The sequence below is a fragment of the Neovison vison genome, chromosome 12 (genome assembly GCF_020171115.1).
Source record: "Neovison vison isolate M4711 chromosome 12, ASM_NN_V1, whole genome shotgun sequence".
Classification (NCBI taxonomy): domain Eukaryota; kingdom Metazoa; phylum Chordata; class Mammalia; order Carnivora; family Mustelidae; genus Neogale; species Neogale vison.
The window spans coordinates 33267877-33290652 of record NC_058102.1 but is presented as its reverse complement, the minus strand read 5'-3'; the positions used below and the strand labels follow the sequence as shown (position 1 = coordinate 33290652).

General features: G+C 35.1%; 1 protein-coding gene across 8 annotated transcripts in view; it reads right to left on the bottom strand.

Moving 5' to 3' along the window:
* MGAT4C (MGAT4 family member C) overlaps positions 1-22776 on the bottom strand; it is a 710876-nt gene that overhangs the window by 69343 nt on the left and 618757 nt on the right. The window lies entirely within an intron of this gene.

The window sequence follows — 22776 nt, the reverse complement described above, 5'->3', positions numbered from 1 at the left end:
TTTATAAAAGGAGAGATAAAAAAAATGGGGGTTGGGACAAACAAGGCCAACTATCTTGAAACATCCTTCTATTGTTCTAACATATGACATGGCTGAATGTGACTGGCTCTAGGCGCTATCTCATGGGACATGGTACAGAGAATGAGACATTTGAGATGCTTGCTTGGAGTCTTTATTAAAAAAACAAAATTCTACATTGTGACGCCTCCATGTCACTGGAGAATAGACACATAATGTAGCTCATTACAGTTGCAAAGTGTACTGTCTAGGGACCCCTAGCCTAGTGGGAGCTCTTAGTAGCAGAATCCTTGGCAGGAATTTTTCTGCAGGGAAAGTATTTCCATTAGAAATGCTGTGAGACACTTTATGAGAACCTTTTTCAGAGGTGTCACGAAGAGGACCACAGCACAGTATAATCAAAAAGGCACTGGACTGAACAAGACAGTGTTTCTAATTCTGGCCATGTCATTAAGCCATTCATGTAACTGCAAGTTGGCCTCAATTTCTCTCTCTGCCGAATGAGGACCTCGGACTAAACCATCTCCAAGGTCTTTTCACCTCTGAAATCTTATGATTCTTTTCAGCATTACTATACGTCTTTATTTTCCCAGAGGGATGATTCCTGGGACTAACTGGAAATAAAACAAAAGCTTTTACTGAAAAAGGAATTGGTAGGCAACAACTCTTTTGTCTTATAATATTTCTTCAGAGACATTTTGGAGCATATCTTTTTGTCAGATATGAGATTTTCTTAAGAGATTTAGTACTAACATATATCAACTGTACTTTAGGAAATCTTCTAAGGAAAAAACCCAGCACAGTCATAAATGGTAAATGGTAAATTGTAAGTGTCAGTACAAAATCATCAAAATAAAAGTTTATTATAAGCACCAAACTATTATACATATGTAATATATATTATATTATATTATATTATATTATTTTTTAGAAAGAGAGAGAAAGTGTGTGAACAGGGAGGGACAAAAAGAGAGGGAGACAGAGAATCTCAAGTAGGTTTCACACCCAGTGCAGGCTCGATCTCATGACCCTGAGATCATGACCTGGGATGAAATCAATGGTTGGATCAGAAGCTTAACCAACTGAGCCACCCAGGCACCCTGATATGAAATATATTTAAAACTCTCCTCTCTCCATAAAAATCCCTTTTTGGAGGTTTGTTTATTATAAAAAACTAATGGTGTGGGGGAAAAAATTGAAAGGACATTTACAAACTCAAAATGAACTTGAATCTTCCAATAGCAAAATAATTCTAACACGTTCTGTTGGTTTTACTCTCCTGGTGTTTGCATTTTATTGTGCCATAGACTAAATGTTTGTGCCCCCTTAAAATTTATGTCTTGAAACCTAACTCTAATATGAAGACATTCAGAAGTGGGGGCCTTGGAGACGATTGGGTCCTGACAATGGAGCCCTCATGGATGAGATTAGTGCCCTCCAGAGAGCTTCATTGCCCCTTCTGCCACATGAGAACAATGAGAAGATGGCCTTCTATGAACCAGGAAGCAGGTTTCACTGGTCGGTGAATCTTCTGGCACCTTGATCTTGGATCCCCACCCCCCAGAGAAATAAATGTTTGTTGTTTAAACCACTTTGTCCGTGGTATTTTGTTATAGCCACCTGAGCAGGCTGACACATAAATTGGTATTAAGAAGTAGAATACCAAAAACCTAAAAGTGTGGAAGAGGCTTTGAAACGTGTGATAAATAGAGTCTGGAAGAGTTTTGAGGTACATGTTAGAAAAAGCCTTTGTTGCTGTAATGGACCTTTAAAGGTGATATTGGTGAGAGAGCTAAGAGAAGAGAAGAGGAGAATGGAAGAGAAAACCTCCATCTTTGAGAGCAGAGCTAAGAACTTGGGAACAGAACAGTGAAGTCTCAGATGGAAATGAGGAAGAGCATGTTATCGGACACTGGAGGAAAGGCAATCCTTCTTATAAAGTGGCAAAGAACTTGGCTAAATTGTATTTGTGACGTAGTGTTTTGTGTGAGGTAGTTCTTGTGAGCAATGGTGTTGCATATTTAAGGAAATTTCTAAGCAAAATATTGAAGAAGTGGCCTGGGCTGTCATGACTTTTAGGGTAAAATTTGAGGAGAAAGAAATGTCTTAGAGGTGAAATTAGTAATCACAAAGAAGCAGAATTTAAATATTTGGAAAATTCATAGGTCTCCATTTTTTTTGGTGTCAGTTATCAAATGTTTATTGTGATCCTTTGTTAGTATCATGTTTCCTGGACTGTGATCCCCATAGCCATAGGGGTTTGTGCATTTGAAGAAGCAGTCACTCCTTCAGGACCTTATGGACTGACTTCAGTAAGGAAAGACTTCACCTGTGGCTGGGGGTACACTGGAGCGCGCTGGGAACCCAGGTTCAGTGGTGTGGGCTGCCAAGTACAGCGGTGTGTGGCGACTCCCCATCTGAGGGGTATGGTGTCTCCTTGGATCAGCCAAATTGGGGTCCATGATATCACAAATACATGATCCTTGGAAGTGGGAGTTATTGGAGGGTCTATAGGGCCAGGCCAGGCTACACCATTAATAGTTTGCTTAGAAATTATTAAATCAACAAACAATTTCCTTAGAAGTGGGGCTTTAAAAATATTTTCCTGAGAATCAACACTCCAATGTCAGTCTGGGGAGAGGAAGAACAAACATTTTAATTGAAAAACCCCAACAAGCCCAATGTACCACAGACATGTGTGCGTGTCATGTCTCAGTGATCCCGCAGACGCTGAAATCTATAGCAGTGTCCACATGTCACTGGGCCATTGCCTCTGGACACAGGCATCTTATAATACTAATAATAAATTACTTTCTTCACCATCTGTATTTATATCAATTTTGATATCTATGACTCAAAGCCTTCAAATTAATATAGAATATTAGTAGCTATTGTGGTTGTCTTATTCTTAATTTTATTGAGGGGCACCTTTACATTGCAGCCCTTTCATATAATGTTTGCTGATGATTCTTAATGAATACTCTTGATTGTGTTAAAGGAAATTTAGTACTAACATGTATGAACCACAGTTTAAGCATCTTCAGGGAAAAGAGAAAAAAAAAGTTTGTTAATGGTAACTTGTAAGTTTCAGTACATAATTTTTAAATAGAGAGCCTAACATAAGTACCAAATTCTTTAAAATGACATGAAATATATTCACTTTTCCTCTTTTATTTATATTGAGAGAAATTGTCAAAAATTCCTGCAATGCTTTTTAATCCAAAGAAGTAACCTTTGGCATCTCCACAGCTTATAGATTTGAACTATGTGTGGGATCACTCAAACATGACATCCATACATGTCTGTGTTACTTTGGCTTCTTGGCTTCTTTAAGTAAAATTTTTGTTGTTCATCCTCTCCCCAACCTATCACTGAATTGTTGATTCTCAGAAAAAATGGCTTTTTAAATTTTTTAAAGATTTTTAAAATTTATTTGACACACAGAGAGAAATATCACAAGTAGGCAGAGAGGCAGGCAGAGAGAGAGGGGGAAGCAGGCTCCCTGCTGAGCAGAGAGCCCCATGCAGGATCAGATCCCAAGACCCTGAGATCATGACCTGAGCCGAAGGCAGAGGCTTAATACACTGAGCCGCCCAGGCACCCCAGAAAAAAGTTTTTAAAACCCCACTTCTAAGGAAAGTATTTGCTGATTTAACAATTTTTCTCTGCATTTCCAAAGAGTTTTGTTTTATGCATTTCTCAACCAGCTCATCATCTTGCTGGGACCACATATTTATCACTTAATTTTAAATCACTTTTCCTCATTTCAATTTAGATAGGTTTCTCCTCAGCAAATTTTACTGAGTTTATATTTACATATTCAAAACTGAGTCTTTGTCATTGAATATCTTATTATTCGACCTATTCCTTTTCCTAAGTGATATATTTGGTCTCATTCCTTTGATAACATATATATATATTTTAAAGATTTTATTTATTTATTTGACAGACAGAGATCACAAGTAGGCTGAGAGGCAGGCGGAGAGAGAGAGAAGAGGAAGCAGGCTCCCTGCTGAGCAGAGAGCCCAATGTGGGGCTCGATCCCAGGATCTTGGGATCATGACCCGAGCCGAAGGCAGAGGCTTTAACCCACTGAGCCACCCCGGTGCCCCTAATAACATATATTTTATTTCACATTTAAAATGTACTATGAACTGATTGTGTACTTTTTTTTTTTTCCCTTTGGAAAATACTGCCTATTGATCAAATTTTCTAAAGTTGAATTTATTTTTTACAAATATTTCTGGGCACAATCACAATATTATCATCTGTTCAGGATTAACCAAAAATTTGAATATATTAACTGACCATCACTATTTGTCACACACGGTATCTTCTATCTTAGAATTCTTTCTTTTTAGTTAATTTTCACTTGACTGGAGAAGATCTCCGACTAATTACCACATAGAAAGCTTGTGAATGATGTACTTTCTAAATTCTTGAATGTCTTACTGTATTTACTTGTAGCACACACATGTAAGTGATATATTGGCTGAAGATAGATTCTAGTTTGTAGTACTTTCTTCTCAAATATCTGTAAATATTTCACTCTTTTCTAGATTCCAATATTGTGATGAGAAGTCTAACAATAGTTTATCTTTTTTTTTTTTTTAGTTTTTTTCTCCAGAGAAAGGATTGAAAGAAGAAATAATTGGTATAATTTTCTAAAGTATATTTTTCTAATCCTAGTAACAACAAATAATTTTTTAGTTTACCACTGGAGAAAACAAATTCACGGGAAAGCACAATTCAACGGTTTACTTGTTGCGATAATTTATCTTAAAAAATGAAACATATCTCCTACCTTTTCCTGTGAAATGTCACATGAAGTGCCAAACCAAACAAGCAAACAATAAAAATATCAAATACCGAAAGAATTTAAAATAAGATGAAGTGCTCAGATGAGGGACTATTCTAATTCTCAGTGCCTAAATAGCAATATTTTATAAGAAAAAAAATGTTACCTCAAATGTTTTTTAAAAACAGATTTAGTAGGAAGAAAAGAAAAAAGCAGTAGCCTTGAAAAACAGCTACCTCCTAAGAATTGAGTAAATGAGGCAGAAACCCAAAATGCAAGTATAATTGTAGAAATTTCTTAACATGAATGTAGTGATGGGTTGTTAACCATTTCTCCCCCAACTAGCTCCAGATATTAACATTAGTATGAGAATCCTCAGGATATTTTGTTTTACACGAAGCATTAATGCATTTCGATATCACTAACCAAGTGCGGAAGAAAGCAGAACATAAAATGGCTAATCAGGCAGGAGGAATTTAAGTATAAATGACAGTATCTAGAGACTAGCAGACCTTGTCCTGAAAAGGCTGAAAATCTTGGGCAAAAAATAAACAGCAAACTCAAAGAAATAATGAGAGCTTGAAACTCATAGCTTCACAATTCCTCTTTTTATGTGATTACACTGCAAAGTGATTTAAATATAGAATTGCAGGAAAAAAAATAAAGTGACGTTCCTTGACACAAAGGCATGTTTCTATATATCTCTTAACTGCATAGAGAGCCCTTGAAGTGCACCATAATATTTCTAAGCTACCACAGAAGTTTCATGTAACCTGCAAGTGCCTGCCTCTGGCATTCACCAGACACACAAAGACATTATGGGAGGGAAGCTAGACTTCCCTTTATCTAATAACAGCTCCCCAGAGAGGATCCCAAAGGCACTAAAGGCATGCTCGCTAGTATCACAGGAAGAACTAGAAATTGTTTTTCCTATTCCTTTTCCTTTTTAATTCCACCCTCTATAGCAAGAAGTTGTCTTGTGGCTCTGCAAAAACCCTTGGCCCTCTAGTCTCCTCTGATATATGATAGGATAAAAATACCTGCAGAAATGAAAAGGGACCTTTGGTTTTTTCATTGCAGATGATAATTCTCCTAGATAACCACATAACCACCTCATGCTCCTATAAAAAAGTCATGCCTATAGGCTACAAGAAAGAATTTAAAAACTACCTCTTTTTTAAAACTGCCTTTTGATGTGCAAAAGCAAAAATTACAGTATTGCACACTCTACTATCCATATGTTTGGTCAGTAACAATACTCTTACAGGTTGGAAGTTGCTGGAAGAAGGATGGAGATAAGTTATCATTACTCTGAGACCCAGAGAGTTTATGTGGCTTAATTTCCCAAGATCATTATAACTGGTGATCAAAAATACTATAAAGGAAAGGATGTGAAAATATTATATTGCTAACATTGAGAATCTGTGTATGCCCTTAGGGAACTTTTAGCTCTAATTCACATAGTTTAATTTTAACTAAGTTCTCAGTTAACTTTTGTTTTTTTCATTTATTTTGAGTTCCAAGCAGACTCTCCATCTTAATGATTCTTCTCAAGATTCTAGATCCATCTTTTTTTTACCATTATATTTATCTTACCTGAATCTTTAGTGCTGAATCTTTAATCTGAAAACGATGATAAGAACACATTATCTAAGAGACATGTGTTTGGTCCTTTAACTCAATGTATGAAGCTATGTCTCCCATCTCCCTCTAAACCTCCTGGAACCTTTGTCTGTATCCATACTCTTATCTACCATATAATGTCAGAGGAAAATGTAAATGTCCTTCTTTCAAAGCTAACCCTGAGCTCTTTTGTACTCTCCATCAAAACCTCACTTTTCCCATGGTTAAATCTCTTCTTTTAAGTCCTATCAGTATTCCCCTTTCTACAGACTCTTTACACTCAATCGTAGTATAACTAGAGTTCTCATGCTTTTCAAATCTTCCTTTGGCTTTCTTGATGCTACACAACCAACACTTTCTTTCATTCAACATTCTGTTTAACCTTTGACAGTATGTTTCCACAATCTCCTTTCCTTAGGACTGATTCCTGCAGTTTCCAATAGACAACGCTTTATCAATGTGCCTTCTTCTGTATCTCTGCACTGCATTTGGTAGAACTGGCCATATAGAAAACACAAAGATCTATTTCAAGTTCTCATTGCTTCTCATTAATTATTTATTTGGAGTTTATTATATGAAATCACTTTGCTATGTCCTATAGATTATACACAGCCTTTAATCGCAAGAAAATTGCAGTGTGTGGGTGATACCCAAGAAAGGGCATTGTATGTAGTACAGTGTAAATAATTCTTGGTTTATTAAGGGACTGGAATTAGCATAAATCTCGGGTAGCACTGGATGCTGTTGAATACTATCTACTTATATTTATTCCTCCCACAATTTCCAGAGCGCTATTCTCTTCTTAACACTCCTATTATTTTACTACACCTTTCTAATCTATTTCATCAGCTTTTCTCCATCTTCTGCCACTTTGTTTTGGCTGGTAAAAGGTTCTAGATCGTGTCTTTTCCCCTGCTCTACTTCTACAGTCTGTGTCACTATCACTTCCACTAGCATCAAGATGTTGATGACTTCTGTATCTCTACTATCATCTACCTATATCTCTGACATCATCTCACTCAGGATATTTTTCTCTACTCTGTTAAGGCATCCTAGAATGTATCTCAAACTGGATTCGTTTCTATCTGAAAATCACAACTGAGATATATTTTTTCCATGCTCACTGCTACTAGCTTCATACAGGCTCCCATAATTCATTATCTGAAATAATATGATATTCGTTTTTAAATTTAACTTTAAACATTTTGATAGGTAGTATATTCACATGATTCGAAATTCAAAAAGTGCAAAATTATATATTGGGAAAAATTTCCCTTCATTACTTGTCTCCTAGCTACCCAATTTCTCTCCAAGGCAATAGCACTCATTTCTAAAATTATTCCATGCTTATAGCAACAAATAAGTGTCTACGCATTCTTTTTTTATTTGCTTTTCTTTTAACAAAATAGTAGCACGCTATGCACATTTTTGTGCCATTTTTCTTTCACTCAGTGCATCCTGGAGATTGTTTTATGTCACCACATTTTTTAAAGCATATATTTCCTTTGTATGAACATACCCAATTTATTTAATCAGGAGCCTACCGGTGGACCTTAAGTGAGGTAAAATTTTTACTCTCATCATGTTGCAACCGATAATCTTTCATACGTGACTGCGATAACTACATTTAACAGGTAAATTTTTAGGGTTGGAATTGCTCAACCAAAGAATGTATGCAGGGGCGATTTGGGTAGAAGATGTCAAGTTGTCCTCCTAGAGATCTTCCAATCTAAAATCATATCAGCAGTGACTGAGAATACCTGTTTCCCCAGCATCCTCACTGATAGAGCAAGACGGTGAGTCTTTCAATCTCTGACAATTTGAGTTACAAAATGTTATTGCAGAGTGGTTTTTAATTTCATTTACAGTAACCTTCTAATTGGTCTCTCATCATTCTCTCTTGCACTCCTTTCTTCAACAGCTCTGATTGTACTCTGCTGCCAAAGTCCAACCTGGCATATAAAAGCCACCCTTTTCCTTTCTAGTTTCACCACTTGTGATCACCCACCCCAAGTCCTCCAGCTCCACACTTCTCAAGGTACCACCCCTTTTCATAAATACCTCAATTTGTGTTTTTGTTTCTTTATGAAATGCCCTTGTTAATTTCTCTTATTTACCTGGAAAATATCTATTTATGCTGTCTGGGTCTACTAGGTGACCTCCTCAACGATAGTCTTCTCGAATTCCTTGGGCAAAGTTAGTCACAGATATTTCCATACTACTGTAACATGCTGTGAATTTTGTTTCTTGTATACTCTTGTAATTATCAGTTAATCTTATGCTTACTTCATAAACCTTGACGTTTCATAGGATTTCAACATAGTATTAATTTCGAATTGCAGGGTAAATAGGGTAGTGCCTACTTTAAAGAAGTGTAAAAAATGTTCAGTGAAGGGGAAGAGAAAGAAGAAAACAGGTAATTCTTTGGTGCCAGTGAGAGTGAAGGAACAAATGAATTGTGCTGTGTGATAAGAGCCGAACCAAGAGGGGAGAAATGAAGTTGTAAAAAATACACTGAGGAACCTGAGTATCAACCAACAAAAAGAACGGTAACATCAGCAAACCATGCTTTTTGCCCCAAGCAATTGATAGAGAAGCTCAGTACATCCCTTATTTTTAAATGCTTTCAAATAGGTGTAGGGGAAGGTGGTATGCAGCATAATTGTCCTCAACTGAAAGTAAGCAAGCTTGGCAATGATGGTGTTGTGTGTAGCACTGCAAATCATAGCACGTCTATGTTATATTAATATTGGTAAATGTGAATATGTGTGTGTTGTACAGAGCTAGAAATTTTAAATACCACTTCTAGAAGTAAAAAATAGGGTGCCTGGGTGGTTGTTAAGTGTCTGCCTTGGGCTCGGGTCATGATCCCAGAGTCCTGGGATTGAGTCCTGCATCTGGCTCCCTTCTCAGCGGGGAATTTGCGTCTCCCTCTCCCTCTGCTTCGCTCTCTGTCTCTCATGAATAAACAAATAAAATCTAAAAATAATAATAATAAATAAATAAAAATAGAAAATACATAATATTTTTGAAACCGAACTAGATGCATTGGCAGGTATTCCAATCCTTTTCATTCCTTTTACTGTAATAAAAACAATAGGATCTTTACAAAGCTGGCTACTCTGCTGAATTTCACAGAGAGCATTTTCTTGAATCTGATTTTTTAACTGTCTTCCTCCTTTCTTTTCTCCCTTTTGAGTAGAGACCCTTGAAATTTATTGTTGTTTGGTAAAATACTACACGTTTTACCCCTACCTATGGAGAGTAACAGGGATTTGTTCATCTTATCAAGGCTCAATTAGTCTAGGCCTCCCAATCCCTTTAGGTTTCCTTGTATGCTAAGCTCTAGATTAAAGGATTAGAGAACTGATCCTTTCCCTAGACACGAGAGGAGAAACCCAAGTCACCTGCTCACTGCCACAGCACTTACTCAGCAGAAATGGTGGTGGGAAAGAATGTTGGCTACATCCCAGTATCCATTCCCCAATGTGTCCATAGTTTCAGAATTCCAATTTGTAGGGGTGGTGGTGTGGAAGTATGTGGAGATTTAAGAATGGTGGATTTCCTAGATTTATGTACTGATCAAAGTAACCTAAGTTGAAGTTCTGACCAATGAGGTATGAGTGGAAGTTGCTTAGGTGAAGTTTTGAGAAAAGTTCTTTAAAGAGACTTAACAGCTAGCACATGCTCTTTGATAATGGAGAGATGGCGGGATTTCCAGAAGTCTTGAGAGCATGAGGACAAATGTCTGCTCTAAACACGTTGGAGGGAAATGCTAGCCCTTTGTGGATGTGCTCCCAGAGATTTCCCTGAAATCGTTTCCTCTGATGTGGTTCAGAATATACATTTAAGTTTATTTTTGTCATTTTGCTTCTGATTTTGAAAGAATTTTTCTTTTTTAATATTTATTATTGAAGCATATTTGGCTTACAGTGTTATATTTGTCTCAGGTATACAACATAGTGATCCAAAATTGTGTACATTATGCAATGTTCACACAACAAGTGTAGTCACCATCTGTCACCATACAATGTTGTTATAATATTATTGACTATATTCCTTATGTTGTACCTTTCATTTCCACGAGTTATTTATTTTTGTTTTTTTAAAAGATTTAATTTATTTATTTATTAGTGCAAGCTGGGGTGGGGAGGGGCACAAGAAGAGGGAGAGAGAATCACAATCAGACTCCACACTGAGCATGGAGACTGCCACAGGGCTCAATTCCATGGCCTTAAGATCATGACCTGAGTGGAAATTAAAGATCAGACACTTAACCAACTGAGCCATCCAGAAGACCCAATGCCTAATTTATTTTGTAACTGAAAGTTTGTACCTCTCAATCACATTCACTATTTTGCCCATCCATCCACACCGTTTGACCTCCCTTTTGACCACCACCAGTTTGTTCTCTGTTTTTATGAATTTCTGTTTCTCCTGTTTGTTTTTTGTTTTTTTAGAGTCCACATACAAGTGAAATCGTATGGTATTTGTCTTTCCCTGACTGACTTATTTCACTTAACATAATACCCTCCAGGTCTATCCATATTGTTGCAAATGGCAAGATATAACTTTTTTTTTGGTATGGCTGAATAACATTCCATTGTTTATTCCGCATTTTCTTTACCCATACATCTATTGAGGACACTTGGGTCACTTTCATATCTTGGCTATTCTAAATAACATTGCAATCAATATACGGGTACATAAATCTTTTCTATAGTTTTTTTTTTTTTAAGATGTTATTTATTTATCTAACAGACAGAGATCACAAGAAGGCAGAGAGGCAGGCAGGCAGAGAGAGAGGAGGAAGTAGGCTCCCTGCCCGGCAGAGAGCCCCATGGGGGGCTCAATCCCCGGACCCTGGGATCATGACCTGAGCCGAAGGCAGAGGCTTTAACCCATTGAGCCACCCAGGTGCCCCAGTCTTTTCTATAGTATTTTTGTTTTGGGGGGTAAATACCCAATAGCGGAATTACTGGATCATATAGCATTTCTACTTTAAAATTTTAAAGGAATCTCTGTATTGTTTTCCAACATGGTTGTTCCCTTTTCCTACAACCTCACTAACACTTGTCATTTTTTGTCTTTTTGATACTGGTCATTCTGACTGGTGTGAGGTAATACCTCATTGTGGTTTAGATTTGCATTTGCCTGATGATTAATGATGTTGAGAATCTTTCCATGTGTTTGTTGGCCATCTGTACATCTCTGGAAAAATATCTATTCAGGTCCTCTGCTCATTTTTTAATTAAATTGTTTATTTTTGGGATGGAGCTGTATAAGTTCTTTATATATATTTGGATATGACTTCTTATTAGATATATTATTTGTAAATATCTTCTCCCATTCAGTAGGTTGCTTTTTTTGTTTTGTTGATGACTTCCTTTGCAAAAGTTTTTTTAATGTGGTATAGTCCCAATAGTTTCTTTTTGTTTTTGTTTCTCTTGCCTGAGGAGACACATCTAGAAAAATGTTGTCAAGGCTGATGTCAAAGGAATTACTGTCTGTGTTTTCTTTTAGTAGTTTTATGGTTTCAGGTCTCATATTTGGGTCTTTAGTTCATTTTGGGTTTATTTTGTGTATGGTGTAAGAAAATGGTTCACCCTTCATTCTTTGGCATATAGCTGTCCAGTTTTTCCAACACCATTTATTGAAAAGAATACTTTTTAATTGTTTTTTTTTTGTAATAATTTATCTGTTTTCAAAGTCTTCACTGCTAATCTAATTCTTAAAACCTGTTTTCTCCAATTTGCAACTATTTTTAGAATTTCATATATAAGCAACTGAGTTATTTAGCAACAGTTGTATTTTGTTATAGATATTACTTATATACTAAAGTTTTATAAACACTTTTAGTTTCTTCTTTGTTTTATAAAGAGAGGAGAGGAGCAGGAAAGGTTCTTTTCTTAACTTTTCTAACCTATGAGCAATATTGAAATTAGCTTGTAATTTATTTTTCCCCTCTCTCCCCAAGCCATCTAATTTAAAGTAATATTTACTCTTAGTTAATTCCTGTAAGTCAAGCATTAACTTATTCTACTTTTCTTATACTATCTCTTGATTTTTGATAGTTGGTAATCTTAAATATGTGATTCCATTGTCTCTGACAAGAAAAATAATAATGTTGCTGTCAGATATCTGATCACAAACTACTTCCCTGATAATTAGCATGATTGTTTTGCCTGGATATCCTTTAAAAAAAATTTTTTTTTCTTTAATGTTCAATAGTTTTACTAGAACAGTTCTCATTTCTGGCCATGATGGGTTGACTTTCCCAAGCACATGGCATGATCTGTCAATATATAGTTTTTTAAAAACATATATATTTTATAAACAATATATAGTTTATAAAACATTTTAAAATTTATATCTTGTGTATTTGTTCTACTCCATTACCCTCCCCCACCTCAGGTCTTTGCTTTATTTTATATCTGTTTCTTTCTCTCTTTCTTTCTTTCCTTCTTTCTTCCTTTCTTTCTTTAGTTAATACAAAATAATCACCTTCCATTTTCTACTTCAATTGTTTACTCCTTGAATTCACTCATGTTTCACCCAGTTTTATCTTCATTTGTGACACTTTTTTTCCTTTCATTTATAACCTCTTCTTCTCAAATCTACTTTTTCTCTTATCAGCTTATCAGAGTTTTTCTAATTCCAATTTATGTCATTCTTTTATATCCTGTATATTTTCTTTAACATTGAGACATTTGAAAACTATGATCTTCTGCTGCTGTGGGATGATACTTTATTCCTGACTTTATCTTCATAAAACATCATAAGAAATTTGACCAAGAATTTGGTACACTAGTTCCTGTCTAGTGTAGACTTTTCTACCTAAAGTCTAAATAATATCTTTGTGGTTTTCTCAGTGCCCATAGTTAGCCCTCTGGAATATTGGTTTCTCCGCCTTTCTAGGTTCTTTGTCTTTGTAGTATCTTGGACTGTTTTTAATCTTTTTCTACTTTTCCCATTTTATGGTAATCTTCAGGATCATATCCATGTACCAGCCCTTTTAAACCAAGCCTTGAACTTTCTTCCAAGTATGAGTATATTATTTTAACCCCAGTAGATATCTAGGGCTTAGAATTTCATAGTCTAATTGTTTTGCCATCAATAAGACCTGATTCAAATAGTCTTTTGACATATATATATGGTTGCAGTTTATTGTGTGGATATTTAATTTAAACATATTTAATTTAAATGTTGTATTAAATAGTCACAGATAGGAAGAAGTATAGGAAAAAGTAGATTATATGTAAATTTTATAGAAAATAATTTGGCTTAGTCACTTGTTTGCCAGAAAATCCTCACATTAACTTTAGAATAACAAAGAAACTGACATTATTACAATACCAAATATTAACATAATATATGTATTAGTTATTGTTTTCCACATACTTTCTAGCTGTTACTCTTTTCAGCACCACAGTACACAAAATTTTATTAATTTTTTTAGTTTGTTTAATAGAAGTGGTTGTGACATAAAGATACTGCATTTGTAAACTTTTCAGAAGATCTCCATAAAAATGCATACTGAAATTTACAATAGGTATAAAGAGTATATGTCCTTGACGTTTTACTTGCCATAGACCCAGATATTTCATTTTATTCCTGAATTTATCAGAGATATTTAGCATTTAATAAGGAAAGAAACTTGATAGGTATATTTAAGTACCTTTAATTCTATAAAATTAGCATATTCTTTTCATTATTAAGAGTAATTTAATGAGAAGTTGTAGTCAAACTAATTTCCACAACAATGGAAAACTTAGGTATCTATTAAGTGAGAAATATTCTCTACCTTGAACTGCTAGTACTACGTGCCATTACCACAACTAGACTGAAAGAGCTTTTTTTGCTTTTCAACCAGCTAATGTTTCATTTTCAAGCTAATTCTAATTAGAATTTTAGTCAAATAGAGGGCAGTAACATGTCATTTGACACTTACATACTAACGGGAGAAACACCTGCCTGAATTCCACTTAATATTAGTTAATAGACTCTTTTTCTACACTTCTTAAATGACTCTGAGTTTAGGAAACCATTTCCTAGAAGAAGCAGTTCCTGAACTTAAGTCACACTGTTTGCAATGTGTAAACTGTAATTTATAATGTTTACTAAGAGAAGAAAATATTCTTATGAAAAAGTTAACTTGATTTCTCTGTATTGCCCTCTGAATTCCCCTTTTACATGGCCTTCATCATTTTTCCTCTTCTAAATTTTAAGACTAGGACATGAGTATCATGGTGTTGGATTTTCAAAGTAATTTGTTATTTTGTTCCTTCCTTGCTCTTAGTTATGAAACTGTCCAAAATGATTTGACCACATGCTATGAGAAAAGTTTTGATGCAACTACCTGGAAGTTTACATTAAGTTGGAACCATTGAGGCATGTGTGATTGAGTGCCAATGGGACGCATTCTGGCACAGTCATATATTGTCTTCATTCCCTGCATTGTTTCATTTAGGTTTGCCTAGCCATCACAGTGTGTGAATGGCCTGAAGGCAGAGACTATATATTAGATGCTTTCTGTAATCTCAATTTTTTCACTGTAGTTTTAGGTGACATATAAAATGCCCAGTCTTCCTTCCTCTCCTTGATAAATAATCTCTTCACAGACAATCCTTCTGATAATTTTTATATACATATGCAAACATATGGAAACATAGATTTTATAAAACAAAAATGGGATATCTATATAGATATATAGATATAAATAAATATATATATCACACACATATGTCCATGTACATATTTCTATAGTTTTTTTGCTGTTTTTAATCTTATGTATTTCATTTAACTAACTTGCATATTTATTTGGAATAGCTAAAATTATTTCACATTTGCATAAATTGTATATATATACCAGGATACTAATTTTATTTTTCCTAGTAAATAGCAATTTTCTATAAATTATTATCATTTTATTAACAAAAATCATGCATATCTATGCTATGAAAACTCAAATACTAAAATATTATATTTAATAACATAAAGCTTTCATTCTCATTTAAAACCATTTATAGAATAATGATGATAACTTAGTGAAATTTTATCCCTTCCAATAAATCATATTGTACTTTATATGAGGGTTTATGTCTGAATTCTTAAATTACTTTAAGAATATTTCTCCATTTGTGCCAATAAAATTGATTATTATATGGTGTAAACATATTTGTATGGTCTGAATTTAGAGAAAATGTATCCAACTTTCCAACTTCCACAAGAAAGTGATGCCTCACCATTTTAAGACCTTTTTATATCTGTCAGTAAAATATGGCATTTAAATATTTATTTTTTCATATAGGACTTGCATCTTTCTTTTAAAGCTTATTCTTAATGATCATAGTTTGGCTGAAACCCAAGCAACTTTTTATTTGGTGATTTTGTCATTCATTTCTAAGAGTTTTTTGTTTTAACTTTTCCATTTTCTTCAAACTAAGATTTTATTTTGAAGAGAATTGGCCTTTGAATATCTTGGTGTACAGATTTTTTTCATACCATCAACTTCTAATTTTTTTAATTGAGATTTTGTCAGAAAATATGAAAGGTATGGTTTATGCACTTCAGGATGGGTTGTGGCTTGATACATGGTTAATTTTCACAAATATTCCATGATACCTTTTTAAACATGTACATTTTCTGTTAAAATTTTCTCTCTTGTGCCTTCTTGTTCTGCTGATTTATGAGAAATCTGTTGAATTTTTCTACTAAACATGGGTTATCATTTGCCAATTTCTCCTATCATTTCTGTTAGTGTTTGCTCTCTACATTTTAAAGCTACATTTTTTTTTAAGATTTTATTTATTTATTTGTCAGGGATAGAGGGAGAGAGAGAGCGAGCGAGCACAGGCAGACAGAGAGGCAGGCAGAGGCAGAGGGAGAAGCAGGCTCCCTGCCGAGCAAGGAGCCCGATGTGGGACTCGATCCCAGGACGCTGGGATCATGACCTGAGCCGAAGGCAGCCGCTGAACCAACTGAGCCACCCAGGCATCCCTAAAGCTACATTTTTAAGTGAATAAATGCTGTTTACTAATTCAGCTTCATGTACCTTTTATTCTATCAGTTTTTATTATTATGTCTTTTCCTTTCCCTTTGTTTTCAATCCTTGTGTTATTTTATCTCATTCATTTATCCAGAAAAAAATACTGCATGCCATAACTTTTGAAAATTGTAATACAAGATTTCTTATAAAGGAAATGTATCCAAATCACTATTATTATTATTTCACTATGTTAGACTTAGCAATGGCATCTTGTTTTCTACCATTTTTTTCTCTTTTTTGTTGTTTTTTTTTCTTTCCATTACTGTTGGATTGATTGAGAATTTTGAGGTAATATTTCTTTTTACTTGAATAGTTTAGAATTTACACAAATAATTTCTATTTTTTCTGTCACCACTAAGTTATTAATATATAACCTTAAAAATAGATTTTTTCATGGACATTCAAGGTTAATCAGTATCTATACACTATTTCCAAAAAAGATAAGAACTTAACCATGGTTCCTGCTGTTTAATGCTTGCCACTCATTCCATGTTGAGATCATCTGCACTTTTTGTTAATTTTAAAAATCTAATGTCACAACAATTACTTTGACATACACTGATGATTTGCTACTTTCATTTCACCCCACTTACATGGAGTGTATAATATTTATAGTTGGTAAACTCAATTGTGCATAAATTTAAAGTTTTCTTGCCACTAGATTTATTTTTATCTCAAGGCACCAGTTCTCAGCAAGGTAAGAAACAACTGAGTCACTTTCAGGCAGACTAGGTCAAATAAAATTTTGGAATTTTTTCCACTTCTCTCTTTCCTGGTTTAAATATGAGTAGGTGGGGCTAGCAGCATAATTGAATGTTAGTGGAGAACAGGTGGTGGGAATATAGACTACATACTTTTATATGTTTTTAGCATACAGAAATGTAGGATTGTCCCCAAGATTTCTGCATCACACTGAGAACTACCTGATAAAAATTAAGTTATGATTGTTATCAAACTAATGATACTCTAACATGGAAGTGTATTATTGTTATTGCTATTTTTTCCATACACTTGTCAATTGTGAAATAGAAAGAAATTTTATATTCATTTTTATTCTTTGCCAAGACACCTATTTCTTTCCTTCCTGCTCCAGTTCATTAAATTAAATATTAACTGGGTATCTGCAGTGAATAACAACAGTCATTACATTCATTATAAATAATAAATATGTAAGTAAAATGTATAATAAAATAATAAATGCATAAACAAAAATGTTCATTACTACTCTGTCAGACATGGTTGTTACCTTTGGGATATCTGGACATTATCAGTTAATAAGATAAGTGATAAGACTTTATAATGTTAATAAAGGAAGACTTGAGTCCTAGTTTAGAACGTCATTGAAAAAAGCCAGGCAGGGGCGCCTGGGTGGCTCAGTGGGTTAAGCGGCTGCCTTCGGCTCAGGTCATGATCTCAGAGTCCTGCGATCGAGTCCCACATCGGGCTCTCTGCTCAGCGGGGAGCCTGCTTCCTCCTCTCTCTCTGCCTGCCTCTCTGCCTACTTGTAATCTCTCTCTCTGTTGAGTAAATAAATAAAATCTTAAAAAAAAAAAAAGAAAAAAAAAGAAAAAAGCCAGGCAAACATAGATGACTTACTGTCACACCGTTAGTAACACAGAGGATGAATACTAGTGGAGGTGAAAAGAGGGCAAGACCATTTCCCTCCATAAACGTGTTGGTAGCAAAACCTAAGCCATACCTTCAAATACAGCAGTGGAGGGCAGGAGGTCTTTCCATGTGGATGAACTGACTGAGCAGAAGTAGAGATAGATTGAGGTCCTTAATCCATTTTGAATCTATTTTTGTGTGTGGTGTAAGGAAATGGTCCAATTTCATTTTTCTGCACGTGGCTGTCCAATTTTCCCAACACCATTTATTGAAGAGGCTGTCTTTTTTCCATTGGACATTCTTTCCTGCTTTGTCGAAGATTAGTTGACCATAGAGTTGAGGGTCTATTTCTGGGCTCTCTATTCTGTTCCATTGGTCTGTGTGTCTGTTTTTGTGCCAGTACCATGCTGTCTTGATGATGACAGCTTTGTAATAAAGCTTGAAGTCCGGAATTGTGATGCCACCAACTTTGGCTTTGTTTTTCAATATCCCTTTGGCTATTCGAGGTCTTTTCTGGTTCCATATAAATTTTAAAATTATTTGTTCCATTTCTTTGAAAAAGATGGATGGTACTTTGATAGGAATTGCATTAAATGTGTAGATTGCTTTAGGTAGCATAGACATTTTCACAATATTTATTCTTCCAATCCAGGAGCATGGAACATTTTTCCATTTCTTTGTGTCTTCCTCAATTTCTTTCATGAGTACTTTATAGTTTTCTGAGTATAGATTCTTAGCCTCTTTGGTTAGGTTTATTCCTAGGTATCTTATGGTTTGGGGTGCAATTGTAAATGGGATTGACTCCTTAATTTCTCTTTCTTCTGTCTTGTTGTTGGTGTAGAGAAATGCAACTGATTTCTGTGCATTTATCTTATATCCTGACACTTTACTGAATTCCTGTATAAGTTCTAGCAGTTTTGGAGTGGAGTCTGGAGGTTCCTCAAAATGTTGAAAATAGAACTGCCCTATGACCCAGCAATTGCACTACTGGGAATTTACCCTAAAGATACAAACGTAGTGATCCAAAGGGGCACGTGCACCCGAATGTTTATAGCAGCAATGTCCACAATAGCCAAACTATGGAAAGAACCTAGATGTCCATCAACAGATGAATGGATCAAGAAGATGTGGTATATATACACAATGGAATACTATGCAGCCATCAAAAAAACCAAAATCTTGCCATTTGCAACAACATGGATGGAACTAGAGCGTATCATGCTTAGCGAAATAAGTCAAGCGGAGAAAGACAACTATCATATGATCTCCCTGATATGAGGGAGTGGTGATGCAACATGGGGGCTTAAGTGGGTAGGAGAAGAATCCATGAAACAAGACGGGATAGGGAGGGAGACAAACCATAAGTGACTCTTAATCTCACGAAACAAACTGTGGCTTGCTGGGGGGAGGGGGGTTGGGAGAAGGGGGGTAGGGTTATGGACATTGGGGAGGGTATGTGCTTTTGGGTAAATTGGAAGGGGAGATGAACCATGAGAGACTATGGACTCTGAAAAACAATCTGAGGGGTTTGAAGTGGTGGGGGGGTGGGAGGTTGGGGTACCAGGTGGTGGGTATTATAGAGGGCACAGCTTGCATGGAGCACTGGGTGTGGTGAAAAAATAATGAATACTGTTTTTCTGAAAATAAATAAATTGGAAAAAAAAAGAAGTAGAGATAGAAAATAGTTCAGAGATAGAAGGTAAATCTTTATAATTCTGTTGTAAGATGATCTTTTAAAGGGATACCTTTCTAAATTTAGAGATAGCTAATTATGCATAGCTCTCCTTGGAGACACATAGTGTCAACTTGACTGCTTTAGTCAGGCTAAATCACAGTGGGTACTTCAAAACCATCTATTTAGGTAGCCAAAATTGCAACGCAGAAAAAGCTGCATTTAGTTTATGGTGGTACCGGTGTGAGAGAGGTGTGAGAGAGAGGTGATTTCGTCTAAATCCTAGGGAAATAAACGGACCCCTGCTACTCTACCCACTGACTACGAATTTAATGAGAATGTGCGCACCTACAGCTTCAAAGACTGCATGCCCATTATCAGTTTTCATCTTTTTGCACTAAAATTAATGAAATCAATGCCTTCAGTCCCCATGTTGAAGACCTCCTACTGAATTTCATATATCAAACAGTGTTTTTCCAAAAAAACCATTCCTTGATAAAAATTTATCTTTGGAAAGAATAATGTTTCTTACTGAAAAATATGTATTGTCAAGAGGTTGAATCAATCATAAAATAACAGGGAAGAGAAACACAAGAATTATAACTAATGTCTTTTATATCTCACTTAAAAGATTTAACTGTCACACTTCATTGGAGTGAAAACAATCAATGGGAGAGGAGACCAATATGGATATAAACTTGCTTGGTAAAATACAGGAAATAAAGGACCATGCCTATTGATGTAGGACTGGAATGGAGTATACCTTCATATTTTAACAACAGATTAAATTAAAACTCCCTTAAAATTTAAAGGAGAGGAATGAGCCAAAGATATGCAGCAAGGGTGGCTTAAGCTATGTCCCTAGTTGTTTTGAGTACTTCTATTTACCTAAAAAACAATGTATTAAACTGTAAACAGATGTTATGTAAAGCCAAGTTATTAACCTGGTTAAAAAAAAGACCCATAAAGTAGGTTTACTTTTGTGAATAATTTTAAAAGCAGTTTAAAAGTAAGACCTATTAAATTGAAATTAATATATGACACTTTGCAGTAGGTTAATGAGTTCATATTAGGCCATCAAAGTGGTTTGGAAATGTACCCTCATTTCTCTGAATCCATGTATTCGACAAATAATTTAGTAGCTGAAAAGAAATCTCTAAGACAGCATCATCTGCAATAAAAAATAAATGTAAGTTGACAGCGGAGAATAAAGTAAGGAACACCCATACTTTTAACTATAGGGAACACACTGATGGTTATCAGAGAGGAGATGGTGAGGGATTGGGGAAATAGATGATGGGGAATTAGGACTGCACTTGTGATGAGCACCGGGTATTGTGTGGATGGGTTAAATCACTGTATTGTATTGTACATCTGAAACTAATATTACACTGTATGCTAACTGGAATTTAAATAAAAACTTAAAAAAATATTTTGAGACATCATGTTAATTTAGTTATTCTTAACAGTCCTATCTAACACTGACTTGTTTTAAAGCAAAATTCTTTCTTTTCAGTTTGAGGACTTCATTGTAATTCTCATAGATTTATTATTTATCAATTTTTTTCTTTGGATTAGCTCTAAATTCAGTAATAATATTTTTCTACAATATCCAATCAACAAATACTAAACAACAGAGCTAGTACAAATGTATGAGATTTTTGCATTTTGCTTATTCTGTTTAAGAAGGGTAAATTTCTTTTTCTTTCTTTCTTTCTTTCTTTTTTTTTTTTTTAGATTTTATCTATTCATTTGAGAGAGAGAGCACAAGCAGGGAGAGAGGCAGAGGGAGAAGCAGGCTCCCTGCTGAGCCAGGAGGCTGATGTGGGACTCGATCTCAGGACCCTGAGATCATGACCTGAGCTGAAGGCTGATGCTTTAACCTTCTGAGCCACCCAGGTGCCCCTAAGAAGGGTAAATTTTTAGGTTGAAAAAAATATAATGCTGTTTAAAAGGAAAAAAAAAATATCCATCTTAAGTTCCTAGTATAATCTGTTTTTATTTTTAGGAGAAGAACTTCATTTCAAACCTATTTAGTGCTCTGAAGCAGTAGATAATACCTGTTTTGGCTCCTTATTCTGATTAGGGTGTTTAAGTCACAGTAGGTATCTTGACTAACCTTGATAACATACATCAGCTGGAAGAGTGGATTGTGTAGTGGGTTGAAGGGTGGCCCCAAAGAGGTGCATGTTCTAATTTCTAGAACCTAGGAATATTACTTTATATGGTAAAAGATGTGATTAAATGAGGATTATTGAGGGAGGAGTTTGTCCCGGATTATCAGGTGAAGCCTAAATGCAATTACATGCATCCTATGAGAGTCTGTGTGAGTTTTGAGGCAAATACACAGAAGAGAACACAACACACACAGAAGAGGAAAAGGCAGTGTTACCACAGAGGCAGAGACTGGAGTAATAAAGCCAGAGTCACGGTTCGCTCCTAGAGCTTCTATAAAGGAATGTGAACATGCTGGCCTTCAGAACTATGAGAGAATTTCTGTGGTTTTAAGTAACCCACTTTTTTGCAAAGACAGTGGAAGAAGAGAATCATGAGAAACACCAGCAAGAAACCCATTAAAAAACAAACAATTCCTCACTGTATTTTGTATTACCACAAATAAAAAGAGGGGAATAATTGTTAGCCACATACTAACTCATGTTTTTTCTCTCCCATATTAGTGATTATTTACTACTTAATTCAATAAATAAAACTGACTATTTACTGTATATAGGAATATACAACTGCTGTACCAGGGAATGGTTGGCAGATAGAATAAAATTTGGTAGAATATTCTTTCAACATAAGAATTCTGCCCCAAAGAGTTCATGAAAATAATTAATTTTTACACTTAGTTCATAAATATTTTTGTCACTAATTTTACTAATATTTATTGAGTGTTTATATTACAGTAAGCCTGGGGACTGTTATACCAAAAAATGAAAAAAACCGAACCTAAGTGGTAAGTGACAGCTGTAGTGTCTAGCACCATTGTCAGGAAAGCTTTTTAGT